Genomic DNA, 18,259 nt, shown 5'->3' on the forward strand with positions numbered 1-18,259 from the left:
TGCAAACTCCGAGAGGTAGCGAAGGACAGAGAAGCCTGGCGTGCTGCAGTCCATGGGGTCTCCAAGAGCGGGACCTGACTGAGCGACTGAACAACAAAACAGTTCCGTTTTCCTGCAGAAACTTGACTGATACAGCTAGGAAAATTATTTTCCCATGAAACAACTGTTAAATTTTGCAAGACTAACTAGAGTTCCAAGAAGAATAGTCCGTTAGAGGAAATGCCACCACAGTCCATGGCCTCCAAGAAGATCTGCTGTCTCGTACATACAGAACACTAGCAAGAGAAGACATGAGGGAAAAAAGTGAGGAAACCTAAAGTCGTCATTGCCAGGGGCTGGCGAGCTCTCAAATCCATGACTTCATCACAGGATAATTTCTCTACTGCTCAATAGCTGTTCTCTCACATACCTCAAAAAGATAAGTGACAACACAAATAGTAATATGATCTCAGGAATCTTTAGAAGATGTTTCCCACTTGACACACCTATATTCCATTCTAGGTTGCATCACAGTTTTCCTTTGAGCATTAAATTTCAGATGTGGCAATGGCACCACCTATGACACAGTTGATGCTGACAGACAGTTCCGGTGGACTGGCATGTCTCCTGCCATACATGCCTTCTGGCCTCCGATCCCCAACATGCTGAAAGACCACTGGCAAAGGAACTCTAAGATGTTCTCTGAACCCACTAGCAACCAGGTATCTGATCGGTACGGCAAGGCATGTGCCCGTTGAGCAAAAATACTAACACAAACTGAATCCTTGGCTAAAATATGTGACAAAAACACAAAGAACTCTAAGCATTTGCTGTGACACAAGTACCATGAACTTCAGTACAATCTTAAGCAAACAACTTTTTTTTTTCTGCTATCAGATCAGATCAGATCAGATCAGTCGCTCAGTCCTGTCCCACTCTTTGCAACCCCATGAATCGCAGCACACCAGACCTCCGTGTCCATCACCAACTCCCAGAGTTCACTCAGACTCACATCCATCGAATCAGTGATGCCATCCAGCCATCTCATCCTCTGTCATCCCCTTCTCCTCTTGCCCCCAATCCCTCCCAGCATCAGAATGTTTTCCAATGAGTCAACTCTTCACATGAGGAGGCCAAAGTACTGGAGTTTCAGCCTTAGCAACATTCTTTCCAAAGAAATCCCAGGGCTGATCTCTTTCAGAATGGACTGGTTGGATCTCCTTGCACTCCAGGGACTCTCAAGAGTCTTCTCCAACACCAGAGTTCAAAAGCATCAATTCTTCGGCACTCAGCCTTCTTCACAGTCCAACTCTCACATCCATACATGACCACAGGAAAAACCATAGCCTTGACCAGACGAACCTTTGTTGGCAAAGTAATGTCTCTGCTTTTGAATATGCTATCTAGGTTGGTCATAACTTTCCTTCCAAGGAGTAAACGTCTTTTAATTTCATGGCTGCAGTCACCAACTGTAGTGATTTTGGAGCCCAGAAAAATAAAGTCTGACACTGTTTCCACTGTTTCCCCATCTATTTCTCATGAAGTGATTGGGACTGGATGCCATGATCTTCGTTTTCTGAATGTTGAGGAAATTCTCCTTATGTATTAAAATGAATGATTTCAGGCACTGATAGCTTAGGAATGACATAACTATGCATGCCAAAAATACTGCTAATACTCAGGAAATCCTTTCTTGAAGGAGGGAAGGAAAACTTAACTATTAACTTGTCAACTATTTTAAAGTAAAATATATCAGTTCTAAAAATTCCTATTTTGCTAGAACACATGTCTCTAGAGATTCCTTTTCTAACCTTACAGTTGATACTCTTTGAGTGTTTTCTCACTTTACAAGTAAGATTGAAAAAGCACCTTCTACAAAACATTATTTAATGTTTTAAATAAAAGGTGCTGAAATTCTACAGTGTGTTATTTTGAATAATGGTAGTATTTCATCCAGACTAGTGCCTGGGTGTGTGCATGCATGCTCAGTCATGTCTAACTCTTTATGACCCCAGGGACTGCAGCCTGCTAGACTCCTCTGACCACGAGATTTTCCAGGCAAGAATACTGGAGTGGGTTGCCATTTCCCCCTCCAGGGGATCTTCCTGACCCAGGGATCAAACCCACATCTTCAGCATTGCCAGGCAGATTCTTTCCACTGAGTCACCTGGGAAGACTATATAAGCTTTCAGATCACTGACAAGGTTGGCAGTTCCAGGGGATTAAGCAGACCTGTGAGTAGATAAGTTTGCAACCCCTCAAAGATGGACTTTCCAATGAAGGGGGAAAGGGTTGAGATGCAGTGATCATCAGTGATTATGTGAGATCCACCCTAAACCTAGTGTCTTTCATGGATGTGAAAGAACAAAAGGCAGATGAGAAAATGTTGCCTTGAGAAGCATTATCCCCACAGAGCTGATGTGAAGGAGGGGTACATTTCAGATAAGACAGAAAGTGTTGCCATGCTTCCTCTAAGTCGTTAGGCACCATATGATGTTCTTCAAATAATGGTATGCCCTTCCCTCTCCAACTCCAGCCACAGTGATTATTCAGCATTCCTGAAAGAGCACTGTGATATTATTAAGATATAGGATCCTTTCTTCTCTTATTACATCTGGATTTTATTAATACGGCATCAAGGTATTAAAACAGTCACTGTATATCACCCTCTGAATTTTGCGGTGGCGAAAATGGTCCTTGAATAGGAGTTTAAGACATTTTTCAAGTATTTAGGCTCTCCAGCAATGAAAGTAACTACATAATGAGAAATGTATTACTTCAATTGAAAAGTCGTTTATAGGAAAGTAATAGGTTTAGAAAAATCCTTAAGGCAAATAATTCTATTCTGATAAAAATCACAGGACTCTGAAATGGCTAGAGAATGACATTTCTCGTTGAACAGCTTCTATCTAAGAAATTTTCCACAGTTTGAGGTCAGTCTCCTGTCGATTCCTATTAGCATCTGGTTAAAATAATGCAGGAAAAATTAGATTCAGGAGTACCTTGCCCTAAAACCTCATGCCCTGAAAGAATTCTATGGTGTATCATTATCTGAGAGGCTGGCACTGTGGCAGCAGCCTCTTCCCCACCACTGAGAACCAGCTCATAGCTCGAAGGGGATAGGGTGACATGGAACACACAGACCAAATGGTCATCCAGGTTATGTCCACCACTGAAAACAAGGCCATTTCTGCAGTGTCTGAAAATGAAGGCGATAATGCAGGGAAGGAGAGAAAGATAAATGATTCTTACAGACTAGTGAATGAGCAACTTGTCACCTATCACTGAGATAGAAATTTTTTATAAGCAATCTACCTAGAAATAACAGCACTGAGAAACACTTAAGTAGGCCCACTACTTAATTCAAATATCTGTGTAACCTTTTAGTCTGAGGATATATTCCACGTCACATCCTTGGGAGGAAGGGGGACTGTCACAATCGCCTCTGCTTTATAGCCTGGAGAGGACAACAGTGGGAGAAAAAATAATATGCTGTAGATCACCACATTCAGTCAACTCCAGGTGGAGGCTGAAATTCAGATCCCCCAACCCCGAGCATGTCCTAACACTTCCTGGGACTTTGCAGCTTTTTTTGGTGAATTCAGAATTCTATTTTGACTTTGCAGTCATTGAAAGAAATCTGAAAATCAACCACACTGTTGACTTCATTCTTCAGAGCCTGTTGATACTTAGAAACACGTCTGCTACAAGATAAACACCGTGTTACTTGGTCACTGAAAGAAAAAAGAGATCAGGTTTAGAAACTATATCCCATGCACAATTGTAAAACATGTGTAAACAGAAAGAGCAAAGAGTATCGCTCATCATCCCCTTATACAAATGATTAAGTCCCAACTCATTGTATCACCCAGGACACCAAACCCTGAGGGGAATTCAGAAATGGGGGGGGGGGGCGGGAAAGAAGGGAGCATTTTGTGCTTTGGATAAATGGGCCCCTAGCTAGTGAAGATGCATATCTAAGGAGGAATTTCCGTGATCTCAGGTCCAGGTTCTTGCCTTGTCCCACACAGAGAAAAGCACTGAAATCATTAATTGAGATGCGTGTTCTTTGTGACTAGCTTGCTACTGTGTGCTCAGTCCCTTTAGTCGTGTTCGACTCTGCGACCGTGTGGCCTGTGGCTCACCCAGCTCCTCTGTCCGTGGGAGTCTCCGGGCAAGAATACTGGAGTGGGTTGCCATTTTCTCCTCCAGGGGGATCTTCCCGACCCAGGGTTCAGACCCAGGTCTCCTGCATCTACTGAGTCTCCTGCATCGCAGGCAGATTCTTTACCACTGAGCCACCAGGGAAGCCTTTGTGACTAGCAGTAATATTTTATGCTTGACTAAATGTATTTCCCAGCCCCTCCTCCCAAAAAAATAATATATATGTATGTATGTATATACTGGGTCTTCCCACTTCTTCAGAGCAGTTTCTCAGAGCTATCTGAGAGGCTATCTCCTGGGCCATTGTCCTTAGTCAGGTCCCCAAACAAAACTGAAACTCGCTGCTCTTAGGCTGTGCATTTGTTTTCAGTAGACACATGCAATGAGACATTACATTCAAGAGAACACCTAAGACTCCAAGGAACCATAAAACACATAACATGGAAAACCCAATAGGCTATGTTGCCTACACAACTCTTTTGTTCAGGAGCCCTAAAACGCCAAGAACTTCCACTTGCAGGTATCACAGTGTCATTGGCTCTGAAAAATTGTCTGTGACACCCATTTCCTTAAAAGTAGGTAGACTCAGCTTTGCTCTTAAAGATGAGAATGTTGAGTGACTACTCTTTCCCCTCAGGAACTGCGGCTGAGAAGAGGGCAGCTGGAGGAGACAGAGTGCTTGCTTCAGCCGCACATACACTAACATCGGAATGAGGCAGGGAAGATTAGCATGGCCCTGTGCAAGGATGACACGCAAATCTGGGAAGCGGTCCATCTCTGGTGGGGGCGGGGTGGGACTCGCTTCCCAGGTGGCACTGGGAAGAATGACCTGCCAGTTCAGGAGATTAAGAGATGCTGGTTGGACCCCTGGGCCAGGAAGACCCCTGGAGGAGGACATGGCAACCGTTCCGGTATTCTTGCCTGGGAAATCCCATGGACAGAGGAGCCGGGTGGGCTAATGGTCCTGTGGTCACAAAGAGTCGGACAGGACTGAAGCAACTGAGCACAGGGGGGGCAGAACCCTGCCTGGCTGTGCCCTAAATCCAGGACCCTTCCCAGCTGATCCCATCTTCCTAGGGAGACTTCCCAGGACAGACCCATCCCCCGACGTCCTCTGCTTTAACTCCCCTCTGAATTACTGAGATAACAGTATCTGATGCAAATTGCCTTGAGTCCTTTTACAGATGCCAAAACTCCCACGAAATGGAAAAAGTTAACTACTTAATGACCATGAGCAGTAGCCCCCAGACCTACTGGAGCCCAAGGATTGATAATGTTAACTCCCGTGACATGGTCCTATTACCTCACCAAAGAATTGCACATCACAGACCCAGTGACCTCATCCCTCACCTGGCCTTTAAAAATGTTTTCCTGAAACCCATCAGAGAGTTCAAGTTTTTGAGCATTCGTGATGCCTGGACTCCTCATCTGAAGCCTTATAATAAATACCACCCTCACCTTCATCCCAAGCTGGTGCCAGCAGATTGGCTTGACTGCTATAGGAGGGCAAGCAGACCCAGGTTTAGTTCAGTAACACATCCGAATTCAACCCACCCTTCATACAGTAAAGCACTGGTGTTGATTTAACAAAGTATACTGGCTGCCTTCTGAGCACGGGATCCATGCATGAATGGACACACAGCTAAAATAGCATCAGTGTAGTTGTATCACTCGCTCAGCCGTGTCCGACTCTTTGCCACCCCATGGACTACAACCCACCAGGCTCCTCTGTTCATGGAATTCTCCAGGCAAGAACAGTGGAGTGGGTTGTTATTTCCTTCTCCAGGGGATCTTCCCGACCCAGGGATCAAACCGGAGCCTCTTGCACTGGAAGGCGAATTCTTTACAACTCATGCCACCTGGGAAGCCCAAAATAGCATCATCTGTCAGCATTTACCTCTCCGCTCTGCCCACCAGAGGAAAGAAGTTCCCTTTGCACCATTAAACGAGTTCAGAGGGAGAACACACAGAGGAAGAAATGACTTGCTCAACAAAGATCCCTCCACTGGGCACCTTTTTTTTTCTTGCAGATTTAATTTCTGCGACACATAAGGGATACATAATTACTCTTCCTTTTGATGTTTAAGAAACCAAAAGGTCATTTACTCATTTCTCCATGTACTGTAGGTAAAACTACAATATAAGAAGTAAGGTGGATTTTCTGCTTTCAAAGAGTTTATCATCTAGAAGAGTCACCAGTCGTGTGCATGTCTGACTACACCCCAAGCTGGAAACATAGAATCGAGCGCCGCAGGACAAGCCTCAACAGTGCGAAGGGGGATAGGAGTGAAGGAGATTGTTCCAGAAAGCAGAAGAGAGTGAGATGGGACGGGCAGGGAGTCAGGTACGGAACAGGGGGAAGCAGAAGAAAGTCTGGGAAGTTTGAATGGGCTCTGACTTGGGAGAGCTTCACATACCAGACTAACCAAGGGCAGTGACTATTCCCTCCATGTGAATAAGAATAATGTTTCCCATGACGCTGAGCTTTTTCAGCCAGACTGGGAAGGGGAGTGAGAAGGGGACCCACCTAAAGTTAGAGGAGTGACTCCAAGGACAGCAGGCACTTGTTCGTAAGAATTGAATTAAACTGGGAGGGTTGCAGGCCGGAAAGTGTGGAGGTGGGTGGGAAGTGACTGCCTGGGGGAGAGCCAGGAAAGTCCCGGCCAGTGGGCAGCAGTGGGACCGGAAATGCCCAACCGAGATCTCTTGGAATAAATATACTCCCCAGTTATTTTGTGAAAACATAGAAAAGACGACATGAACATCCTGGCCCACCAAGAGGGGGCTTTTCTTTAGAAAAGGAGCTGGAGACGGAGTGCTGACTGTCCGAGGAAGGCTAGAGACTCACCCTCCAGGCTTCTTTCCTTTCATTCACGATCACGTTGGAGGTGTGGGAGCTTGGGACTCCCAATTCAGGTTGCTCCGGGACCTCCACGCTGATGCCTAGCTCCTCTGTGTCACTGTGTCTTACTGAGGCCTGAGTACTGAGAGGAGACTGCATTCACCCAGACATGCAAGGTGGAGGGGAGCAGAATTTGACACCCTTAAATATGTCTCTTTGGCATATTAATTATCAAGCTGGTTAAGGTGGGCTACTGGTAAAAAATCCGACTGCCAATGCAGGACACGCAAGAGATGCGGGTTTGATCCCTGGGTGGGGAAGATCTCCTAGAGGAGGACATGTCAACCCACTCCAGTATTCGTGCCTGGAAAATCCCATGGAGAGAGGAGCCTGGAGGGCAGGCTGCAGTCCATGAGGTCGTAAAAGAGTGGGACAGGACTGATCGACTGGGCACATTTTCTAAGAAACGGCAGACAAGGGGAAAAACTCTGAAAATCAAGTAGAAGTCACCCTTTTGTAAGAAATATTTACATTTATAAGGGAATTCTCCACTTGTAAAGGTGTCTCCCTGCCTGGACCAGGAAAAGAAGGATGAGCAAGTCTCTACAGAAATAAATCTGCACAACACCCTTAGGCTTGTTCACTGCACTCCTCCTGGTCACCTCTGGTAACAGGCGCTCCCTACCCTCAACGTCCTCTTTTCTCTTTAGCTGAGGATGGCATTTAAGGTGAGGGATTTAGTCATTTGGGTGACTTACTCACTTTTCCTAGGTTTCTCCCATGAATACATGTTATTAAACATTTGTTTGATTTTCTCCTGTTAATCTGCCTCCTGTTAATTTAGTTCTTAAAGCAGGCAGAAGAAACTAGAAAGGCAGAGGAAACTTTTTTCCTCCCCAACAAGAATATGGGCCCTTTAACGTCACTGGGAATCTACAACCCACAGGATAAACTCAAGTTAATCCTCTCAAAGTAAAATGATAGGAATAATAGTAATAAGCTTACTAATAAGTATCATTTTATTCAACACTGTGTACCAGACACTTAGCAATACACTTCACATGCCTTCATCTGTTTTAATATTCATAACCAGCCTTTGTGGTAGGACTGCCAATTTTGTCTAAATTCAAAGATGTTCACCTTTTTATAACATGTTAACACATCCAGGATTGGGTGTTTTACAATCAATATATATTTAATGTGGGAGCAATATTTGGGGGATATATTTGGTTTTTCCCTCTGAAAAGTTACTATTAAATTATGTCATTTCCTAATGATGTCTTAGCATATATACATTACCATGTATAAAATTGATAGCTGGTTAGAAGTTGCTGTATAACACAGGGAGCCCAAAATGGCACTCTCTGATGAACTAGAAAGATGGGATGGGGGGAGGGGAGGAAGGCTGAGGAGGGAGGGGAAATCTGTAAAATTATGGCTCATTTGCACTGCTGTGTGGCAGAAACCAACACAACATTGTATAGTAATTTCCCTCCAACCAAAAAGTAAATTCGGAGAAGGTGATGGCACCCCACTCTGTACTCTTGCCTGGAAAATCCCATGGGCAGAGGAGCCTGGCAGGCTGCAGTCCATGGGGTCGCTAAGAGTCAGACACGACTGGGTGACTTCACTTTCACTTTTCACTTTCATGCACTGGAGAAGAAAATGGCAACCCACTCTAATGTTCTTGCCTGGAGAATCCCAGGGACGGGGGAGCCTGGTGGGCTGCCGTCTATGGGGTCACACAGAGTCGGACACGACTGAAGCAACTTAGCAGCAGCAGCAAAAAGTAAATTAAAAAAAAAACGTGCCTCCTAAACAAAATAATAATGATGTTGTTGATGTCTCAGATGGAGGAAAAGTGAAGACATTGTCTTTGTTTTTAAATGCAAGGCAGATGAAGTAACACTTTCCCATCACGAGTAGGCAAGAAAGCAGGTAAGAAAAGCTGCCCAGCTGTCATAAAGGCTCCACTCTGAATGACACTCTTCTATGGCTTGAGAAATAGTTCATTGCCTTATGAGGAGATTGCACGCAAGGATGCTCAGCCAGCGCACTAACCCAACAAAGCCGGCAGCCATACTAGTCGGTATCCATTTATTTATTTGACAAGCGGTGACTCAGCAGCTGTCTGCCCCACATTTTATTGGCCAGCATGCTTCTGATGGTAAGAAAAACAGCCTCTTTGCCCGGGGAACACAGAAGAGCAATGAGAGAGACAGACTTCAAACAATAATGACATAGGCAAACATTGAACGGCAAACTACAAATCATTACAAGCAAAAACACACCATGTTATGATAACATTAATCAGAGGGTCCACACATAGTCTGGGGTCTGAGGGACAGCCTTTTCTGAAGATGTTTTTTTTTTTTTGAGCTCATCTAAAAGATGCTACTAAGACTGGCAAAGGAGTGCCGTGGGGTGAGATCTGCTAGGTCTGGAACAATGCAGGAGGAAGCAGACTATCCCATACTGTGGAAACTGCATGTGCAAAAGCCCTGAGGTCAAAGGGAGAATGCTGACTTTAAGATCTGGGAAGAAGGTGAAAGAGGTTTTGAAGAGGGGAGTTTGCCCACAGTCAAACCAGACAGGCTTGAGGGTCATGGTGAGGATGTGACTATTTAACCAAAAAGCAGCAGGAGGCAGCTACTTTTTTTTTTTTTTAACTTCAAAATATCTGAAATTGTATGATGACAGTGAAGTGTACAAATAATTTGCTTTATGTCAATGTAGGTTTAAAAGCAGCACAGTATCACAAGGTGAGAGGCTCATTCATAATAGTTGTGGCTTCTCTCTACAGATATCGTAGAAGTAAATACACGGTCTGTAACAAACACGTTTGTTGTTTTGTTATTTGGTCTGATCCTGTGACCCCATGAACTGCAGAACACCAGGCTCCTGTTTTCATGGGATTTCCCATGGAAACAATACTGGAGTGGGTTGCCAATTTCTTTCTCCAGGGGACCTTCCCAACCCAGGGATGGGACCCATGTCTCCTGCATCAGCAGGCAGATTCTTTATCGCTGAGCCACCAGGGAAAGCGCAATAAATATATGTTACCCATCAACTAATAAGCCAGGATTAAACCATTAATTCTTCTACTGAACCATCTGATACTCATCAGTAGTCCTGTGACTAGAATCAATTTCAGATACAGACAGATGTTCCCATATGGAAGTGATTCTTGCCAGTCAGGGAACACCAGGGCAGGATTATCCCATTTCGGAAAGGACAGCTTCTTAGGGTGAATCTGTGTTTGCTGAGAACAGCATCACTGGCTTCCTATTGATATAAGACAGCAGCAAGTACAAAATAACAGGTTGTCTTTCCTCTGAAGGCGGGCCGCAGCGTAGGTGTCAGCCACAGAGTAGGAGGTGCTGAGCAGTAATAAGACTGGCCCTCACCCCAATGCCTGGAAGTGACTGAGCTCCTTGGAGGGAGGAGGTTGGCTCAGAGAGCCTCCCATGGGAGCAAATATTAGGGGAATCGCCCACCACGCCTGTCTTCCAGCCAGAGGCCACTCTCTTCTGAGCTCGAAACCACCGCTAGAGGAAATCCAAAAGAAAATAAGACTGGAGGACCAGGAAAATCAAATTTGCGGTGGTGGTGGAGTGGGTCAGGGGTTTTATCCAATTTATGGAACTTTAAGATCATCATTTCCTGATGGCTCAGACGGTAAAAGCATCTACCTACAATGCGGAAGACCCGGGTTTGATCCCTGGGTCGGGAAGATCCCCTGGAGAAGGAAATAGCAACCCACTCCAGTACTCTTGCCTGGAGAATCCCATGGACAGTAGAGCCTGGTGGGCTACAGTCCATGGGGTCACAAAGAGTCAGACACGACTGAGCAACTTCACTTTCTTTCTTTCACTTTCTTCAAGATCAGCAGCGACCTCATATAGAACTGGAGGGCGTGTCAATTGTTCCTGTCTTTTGGAAACTAATTTGTCAATCTGTGTCAATGGGCCTCCCTAGTGGCTCAGATGTTAAAGAATCTGCCTGCAATGCAGAAGACTCAGCTTCAGTCCCTCAGTCAGTAAGATCCCCTAGAGAGGAGAATGGCAACCCACTGCAGTATTCTTGCCTGGAGAATTCCATGGATGGAGGAGCCTGGTGAGCTATCGTCCATGGAGTTTACTTATCAATAACCTTTAAAATACCCATACATCTTGAACCCATAATTCTATTCCTAGAAATGTATCTTAATGGAATAATCAGAAATATACAATTATATAATAATTACTCTAATTACATATTAATTATATTATTAATTAATTATGTAGGTTATATATAATTATATAATTACTTATACAATAATTCTTATATAATAAAGTCTCATTATTTACAGAGCCCAAAAGTCAGATGTACTGAGTTGGCCAAAAACCTAAAAATTTCATTTGAGTTTTTCTGCAAGATGTTACAGAAAAACACGAATGAAAATTTTGACTAACCCAGTAGTTTATAACAGTTTATAGATCCAGTCATGGGAAAATGATGGAATAATTATAGCATATACAGAAGATGAACTATTTTGCAGTCATTGAAAATCATATCTTTAAAGAACATTTGATGACATAGGAAAATATAATCCATCAAGTTTAAAAAACATCTTACAAAACTGTATATACAGACAGTATAATTTTAAATACACATCTACATACACATAGTAATTGGACAAAATGATAACAGCGATATCTACATGCTAGTTATGTTTTTTTCCTATACTTTATTTTCTACAATGGGCAGGAAACATTTTTAAAAATAGAAGAAAGTACAGGAAAATAATGGACCCTCCACCCAAAATTAACTTTTGTTTTTTTTTTTTTGGAGGGGAATGTTTTTATTTTGTATTGTTTTATTTTGGAGAAGGGAGACGTTTTAGCATGTTTTCTTTTTTTTTTTTTTAATTTAATTTTATTTTTAAACTTTACATAATTGTATTAGTTTTGCCAAATATCAAAATGAATCCGCCACAGGTATACATGTGTTCCCCATCCTGAACCCTCCTCCCTCCTCCCTCCCCATACCATCCCTCTGGGTCGTCCCAGTGCACTAGCCCCAAGCATCCAGTATCGTGCATCGAACCTGGACTGGCCACTCGTTTCATACATGATATTTTACATGTTTCAATGTCATTCTCCCAAATCTTCCCACCCTCTCCCTCTCCCACAGAGTCCATAAGACTGTTCTATACATCAGTGTCTCTTTTGCTGTCTCGTACACCGGGTTATTGTTACCATCTTTCTAAATTCCATATATATGCGTTAGTATACTGTATTTATGTTTTTCCTTCTGGCTTACTTCACTCTGTATAATAGGCTCCAGTTTCATCCACCTCATTAGAACTGATTCAAATGTATTCTTTTTAATGGCTGAGTAATACTCCATTGTGTATATGTACCATAGCTTCCTTATCCATTCATCTGCTGATGGACATCTAGGCTGCTTCCATGTCCTGGCTATTATAAACAGTGCTGCGATGAACATTGGGGTACACATGTCTCTTTCCCTTCTGGTTTCCTCAGTGTGTATGCCCAGCAGTGGGATTGCTGGATCATAAGGCAGTTCTATTTCCAGTTTTTTAAGGAATCTCCACACTGTTCTCCACAGTGGCTGTACTAGTTTGCATTCCCACCAACAGTGGAAGAGGGTTCCCTTTTCTCCACACCCTCTCTAGCATTTATTATTTGTAGACTTTTGGATCGCAGCCATTCTGACTGGTGTGAAATGGTACCTCATAGTGGTTTTGATTTGCATTTCTCTGATAATGAGTGATGTTGAGCATCTTTTCATGTGTTTGTTAGCCATCTGTATATCTTCTTTGGAGAAATGTCTATTTAGTTCTTTGGCCCATTTTTTGATTGGGTCATTTATTTTTCTGGAGTTGAGCTGTAGGAGTTGCTTGTATATTTTTGAGATTAGTTGTTTGTCAGTTGCTTCATTTGCTATTATTTTCTCCCTTTCTGAAGGCTGTCTTTTCACCTTGCTAATAGTTTCCTTTGATGTGCAGAAGCTTTTAAGGTTAATTAGGTCCCATTTGTTTATTTTTGCTTTTATTTCCAATATTCTGGGAGGTGGGTCATAGAGGATCCTGCTGTGATGTATGTCAGAGAGTGTTTTGCCTATGTTCTCCTCTAGGAGTTTTATAGTTTCTGGTCTTATGTTTAGATCTTTAATCCATTTTGAGTTTATTTTTGTGTATGGTGTTAGAAAGTGGTCTAGTTTCATTCTTTTACAAGTGGTTGACCAGATTTCCCAGCACCACTTGTTAAAGAGATTGTCTTTAATCCATTGTATATTCTTGCCTCCTTTGTCAAAGATAAGGTGTCCATATGTGCGTGGATTTATCTCTGGGCTTTCTATTTTATTCCATTGATCTATATTTCTGTCTTTGTGCCAGTACCATACTGTCTTGATAACTGTGGCTTTGTAGTAGAGCCTGAAGTCAGGTAGGTTGATTCCTCCAGTTCCATTCTTCTTTCTCAAGATCACTTTGGCTATTCGAGGTTTTTTGTATTTCCATACAAATTGTGAAATTATTTGTTCTAGCTCTGTGAAGAATACTGTTGGTAGCTTGATAGGGATTGCGTTGAATCTATAAATTGCTTTGGGTAGTATACTCATTTTCACGATATTGATTCTTCCAATCCATGAACATGGTATATTTCTCCATCACAGCTGAATTCTACCAAAAATTTAGAGAAGAGCTAACACCTATCCTGCTCAAACTCTTCCAAAAAATTGCAGAGGAAGGTAAACTTCCAAACTCATTCTATGAGGCCACCATCACCCTAATACCAAAACCTGACAAAGATGCCACAAAAAAAGAAAACTACAGGCCAATATCACTGATGAACATAGATGCAAAAATCCTTAACAAAATTCTAGCAATCAGAATCCAACAACACATTAAAAAGATCATACACCATGATCAAGTGGGCTTTATCCCAGGGATGCAAGGATTCCTCAATATCCACAAATCAATCAATGTAATACACCACATTAACAAATTGAAAAATAAAAACCATATGATTATCTCAATAGATGCAGAGAAAGCCTTTGACAAAATTCAACATCCATTTATGATAAAAACTCTCCAGAAAGCAGGAATAGAAGGAACATACCTCAACATAATAAAAGCTATATATGACAAACCCACAGCAAACATTATCCTCAATGGTGAAAAATTGAAAGCATTTCCTCTAAAGTCAGGAACAAGACAATTCACCATTACTATTCAACATAGTTTTGGAAGTTTTGGCCACAGCAATCAGAGCAGAAAAAGAAATAAAAGGAATCCAAATTGGAAAAGAAGAAGTAAAACTCTCACTATTTGCAGATGACATGATCCTCTACATAGAAAACCCTAAAGATTCCACCAGAAAATTACTAGAAATAATCAGTGACTATAGTAAAGTTGCAGGATATAAAATCAACACACAGAAATCCCTTGCATTCCTAACTTTTGTTTTTTGCTTCAAAAATTTAATGAAGTAATAGGCTGTTCCTTGGAAGGAAAGCTATGACAAACGTATACAGCGTAAAGAGTCAGACACGAGTGAGCAACTGAACAACAGCTATGAGACCGCACATTAAAAGGAGAGGCATCACTGCTGACAAAGGTTCATCTAGTCAAAGCTATGGTTTTTCCGGTAGTCGTGTGCAGATGTGAGAGCTGGACCATAAAGAAGGATGAGTGCCAAAGAACTGATGTTTTCGAACTGTGGTGCTGAAGAAGACTCTTGAGAGCAAGGAGATCAAACCAGTCAATCCTTAAAGAAATCAACCTTGAATATTCAGTGGAAGGACTGATGCTGAAGCTGAAGCTCAGCGTACTTTGGCCACCTGATGCAAAGAGCCGACTCATTAGAAAAGACCCTGATGCTGGAAAAGGTTGAAGGCAGGAGGAGAAAGGGACATCAGAGGATGAGATGGTTGGATGGCATCACTGACTTGATGGACATGAATTTGAGCAAACTCTGGGAGATAGTAGAGGACAGAGGCACCTGGCATGCTGCAGTCCATGGGGTCACAAAGAGTCAGACACAACTTAGCAACTGAACACTAACAGTAGATGTTCTAGATGAAGTTGGAGTGTACTTTGTTCCTAGTCCAGACCCCTCTCTTCTTGAGAATGCATCCATCTAATTTCTGATTGTATACTTTTCTATTCATTGAGCTTTCATAAACATGATGTAATTTGTTTACATAAACTTGATCACACTGTCACTTACTTGTTTCACTATCAGTGGATTTTCAAGAGCCATTCGGGTTGCTATGTATGGAACTAATTTATTTACCTTAGCTGCTGTAGTGCGTGCATGTGTTCATGCTCAGTCACGTCCAACTCTTTGCAACCCCATGGACTGTAGCCTGCCAGGCTACTCTGTCCATGGAAATTTTCTAGACAAGAATCCTGGAGAGGGTTGCCATTTCCCCCTCCAGGGGCTCTTCCTGACCCAAGGATCCAACCCGCGTCTCTTGCGTCTCCTGCATTGGCTCATTACCACCAAGCCACCTGGGAAACCTGCTGTAGAGTATTCATCAAATATACCACAATTAATCTATTCCCTTACTGACATTCAGGTTCTTTCCAGTCTGTAGCTACTACAAATAACGCTGCAATGTAGAACCTTCATCATCAGAAAAAGGTCAGTAAGTTTAAAAGACGGACAAAGCTGATGATGGAGGTTACACTGAGTCTGAGAAAGTAGAGCTTCTGCTTCACACTCCGGTTTCTTACTCATTGCCCCGGGCCCTCCAGAGGCCACCTGTCTTGGAGTTCTCTCGTGCTCTGAAGAGGACCTGAAGGCCCAGATGTCCCTAACCAGGCACCCTCTATATTGCCCTGGCCTTTACTAATACCTTCCATTGCCTAGACACCAACCACTAGATGCCTGACATGCTTCTTCCTAGAATAGCAAGCATCAGGAATCTTATGAATTTGTTTAAGCCTCAGGACTTGGAGGAGGCACAGAGAGGTTAGGTTCCGTGCCTGCGGTAGCATAGGCGAGTGGATTGAAATTTAGACAGTGTGACTCCGAAGTCCACGCGCTTAACCTCTGTGCCTCTCGGAATTTTCCATGAGCCAACTCCTTATCTCATTTTTCTTTTTACAGTCTCACCTCTCACCTGCTATGAGGCAGAGACGTGAGGCTTCCTGGGGTCTGGACTCTGACTCCAGTCTGTGGTCATCGTGCACACTGGCTCCACAGTTCACACTGCTATGATTTCTTAACCACTGTCCCCTCAAATCAATCTTTGCATTTATAATTCTGATCTTGTCTTGGTTTATGTATTTCTTGAGCCCCTCACATCCTAAGTGTCCTGATCCCTTTCTTCCTCTTCTCTGGCACTAATACCTTGCTGCCAAAGCATTGAGGGTCACAAAATTAAGTAGTAAAGCTGTAAGCTTTTCCCTCTCTATTTTTATAAAATGTCTGTGTAACTGGTGTGTGTGTGTGCTAAGTCACATCAGTCACGTTCCACTCTTTTTTATCCTGTGGACTGTAGCCTACCAGGCTCCTCTGTCCATGGAATTCTCCAGACAAAAACACTGGAGTGGGTTACCGTTCCCTTCTCCAGGGGATCTTCCAGACCCAGGGATTGAACCCGGGTCTCCTGCTTTGCAGGCAGACCCTCTACCATCTGAGCCTCCAGGTAAGCCCACACTGGATTAGGATGGGCCTTAAATCCAATGACTGGTGTCCTTAGAAGAAGGGGAGATTTGGACCCAGATACAGAGGTTAGGTTTTGGGTTTTGTTTTGTTTTGTTGTACAAAAAGGTCAAAGGAGCAAAGATTGGTATTATTCTGCCACAAGCCAAGGAAAACCAAGAATTATTGCAACCCTCAGAAGATACAACATGTGAAGAAGTATTTTTTCTTAGGGTCTTTTAAGGAAGCCTGGCCCTGCTAACACCTTGATTTTTAACTTCTAGCATCCATGCTTTTGAGAGAATAAGTTTCAGTGAAGTCATTTAGTTTTTGTTGATTTCTTACAGCAATCTTATGAAGCTAGCACCTAGGCAAATCACTGTGATGATAAGATGAAGATTGTCATGCTGAATGACAAGCTATCTATATGCTGCTTATGAGACACATTTTAAATAAAATGTCTTTCAATCCAGTGTGACTTCATCTTAAACTTTTTTCCAGGTTTATTGAGACATCACTGACATACAGCACTGTAAGTTTAACATGTCCAGCATGATGAATTGCATATATTGTGAAATAATGACTACAATTAATTTAGTTAACATCTTTCATCGCAGATGGATATAAAAGAAGAAAAACAGTTTTTTTTTTTTTTTTTTTTCCCGTGTAATGAGAAGTCTTAGCATTTACTTTCTTAAACCTCATCTTCATTTGATTACATCTACTGGTGGGCTGCCGTCTATGGGGTCGCACAGAGTTGGACACGACTGAAGCGACTTAGCAGCAGCACAGAGACTTTATTTCCAAATAAGTTACATTCGCAGGTACCAGGGGCATGGAGCATATCTTTTGGTAGATACACAGTTCAGCACAGCACAGTCCCTTTATGTTTAACACAGTTACTGCTTCTGCCCAGAACACGGGGTAAAGCACATGGCAAGAGCCTTCTGGTGGCCTCTCCCCTTGGTTAGTACAGATCTTAGAATTCCATGGTGGTTTATGCTGTCCCTTAGAAAGAACCAAATTAAAATGAATGTGCTCTTATCATTCCAGAGTGGTTAGGAAGTTATTCCCTTTCTACTCCTTTGGAGGTGATTTTTGTACGCTTTTAGATTCTAGAAGGTTCTTGGGTGTGTCTTACTGCTGCTATGCTCCATGGCCTTCATTTTTATCTTTTTGGCTGGTCAAGGTTTTCTCCCTCCTCCACACTCTCCACCAACCACCCCCTGACCAGGGTTGTCCGTATAAAGGACAAATCAACTCAAGCACTATTCCTCTGATCAAACACCCACAAAACCATTTTACAGATGCTGATTGCCTATAAAATGGGAAGTTTATGATCACTGTGGCTCTATTAGCAAAAGGAAAAAAAGCAAGCAAGTGATAGCTACTGGGTAGGCAAATAAGAGTATCTGTCTGCAACAGTCACGGACAGAACAAAAGCCAAGCTCTTTGGTCTGGATTTCAAAGCTCCTACCACCATCGTGTCTTCAGCCTGTCTCTCCAAGTCTTATCACTAGGATCCCTATGTCCCACCTGCCCATGTGACCCCATGGAAAAAAGCCTGGACTTTCATGCTACTTCACAGTTCAGGAATGTACTCCTCTACATCTTG

General features: G+C 42.8%; 1 non-coding gene across 1 annotated transcript; it reads left to right on the forward strand.

Annotated features, from left to right (window-relative positions):
* Nucleotides 1-4,818: 4,818 nt before the first annotated feature.
* LOC113879311 lies at nt 4,819-4,924 on the forward strand. Its single transcript, XR_003507282.1, has one exon. It is a non-coding gene; the product is annotated as a U6 spliceosomal RNA (small nuclear RNA).
* The last annotated feature ends 13,335 nt before the right edge of the window (nt 4,925-18,259 follow it).

Source organism: Bos indicus x Bos taurus, chromosome 20, assembly GCF_003369695.1.
Source record: "Bos indicus x Bos taurus breed Angus x Brahman F1 hybrid chromosome 20, Bos_hybrid_MaternalHap_v2.0, whole genome shotgun sequence".
Classification (NCBI taxonomy): Eukaryota; Metazoa; Chordata; class Mammalia; order Artiodactyla; family Bovidae; genus Bos; species Bos indicus x Bos taurus.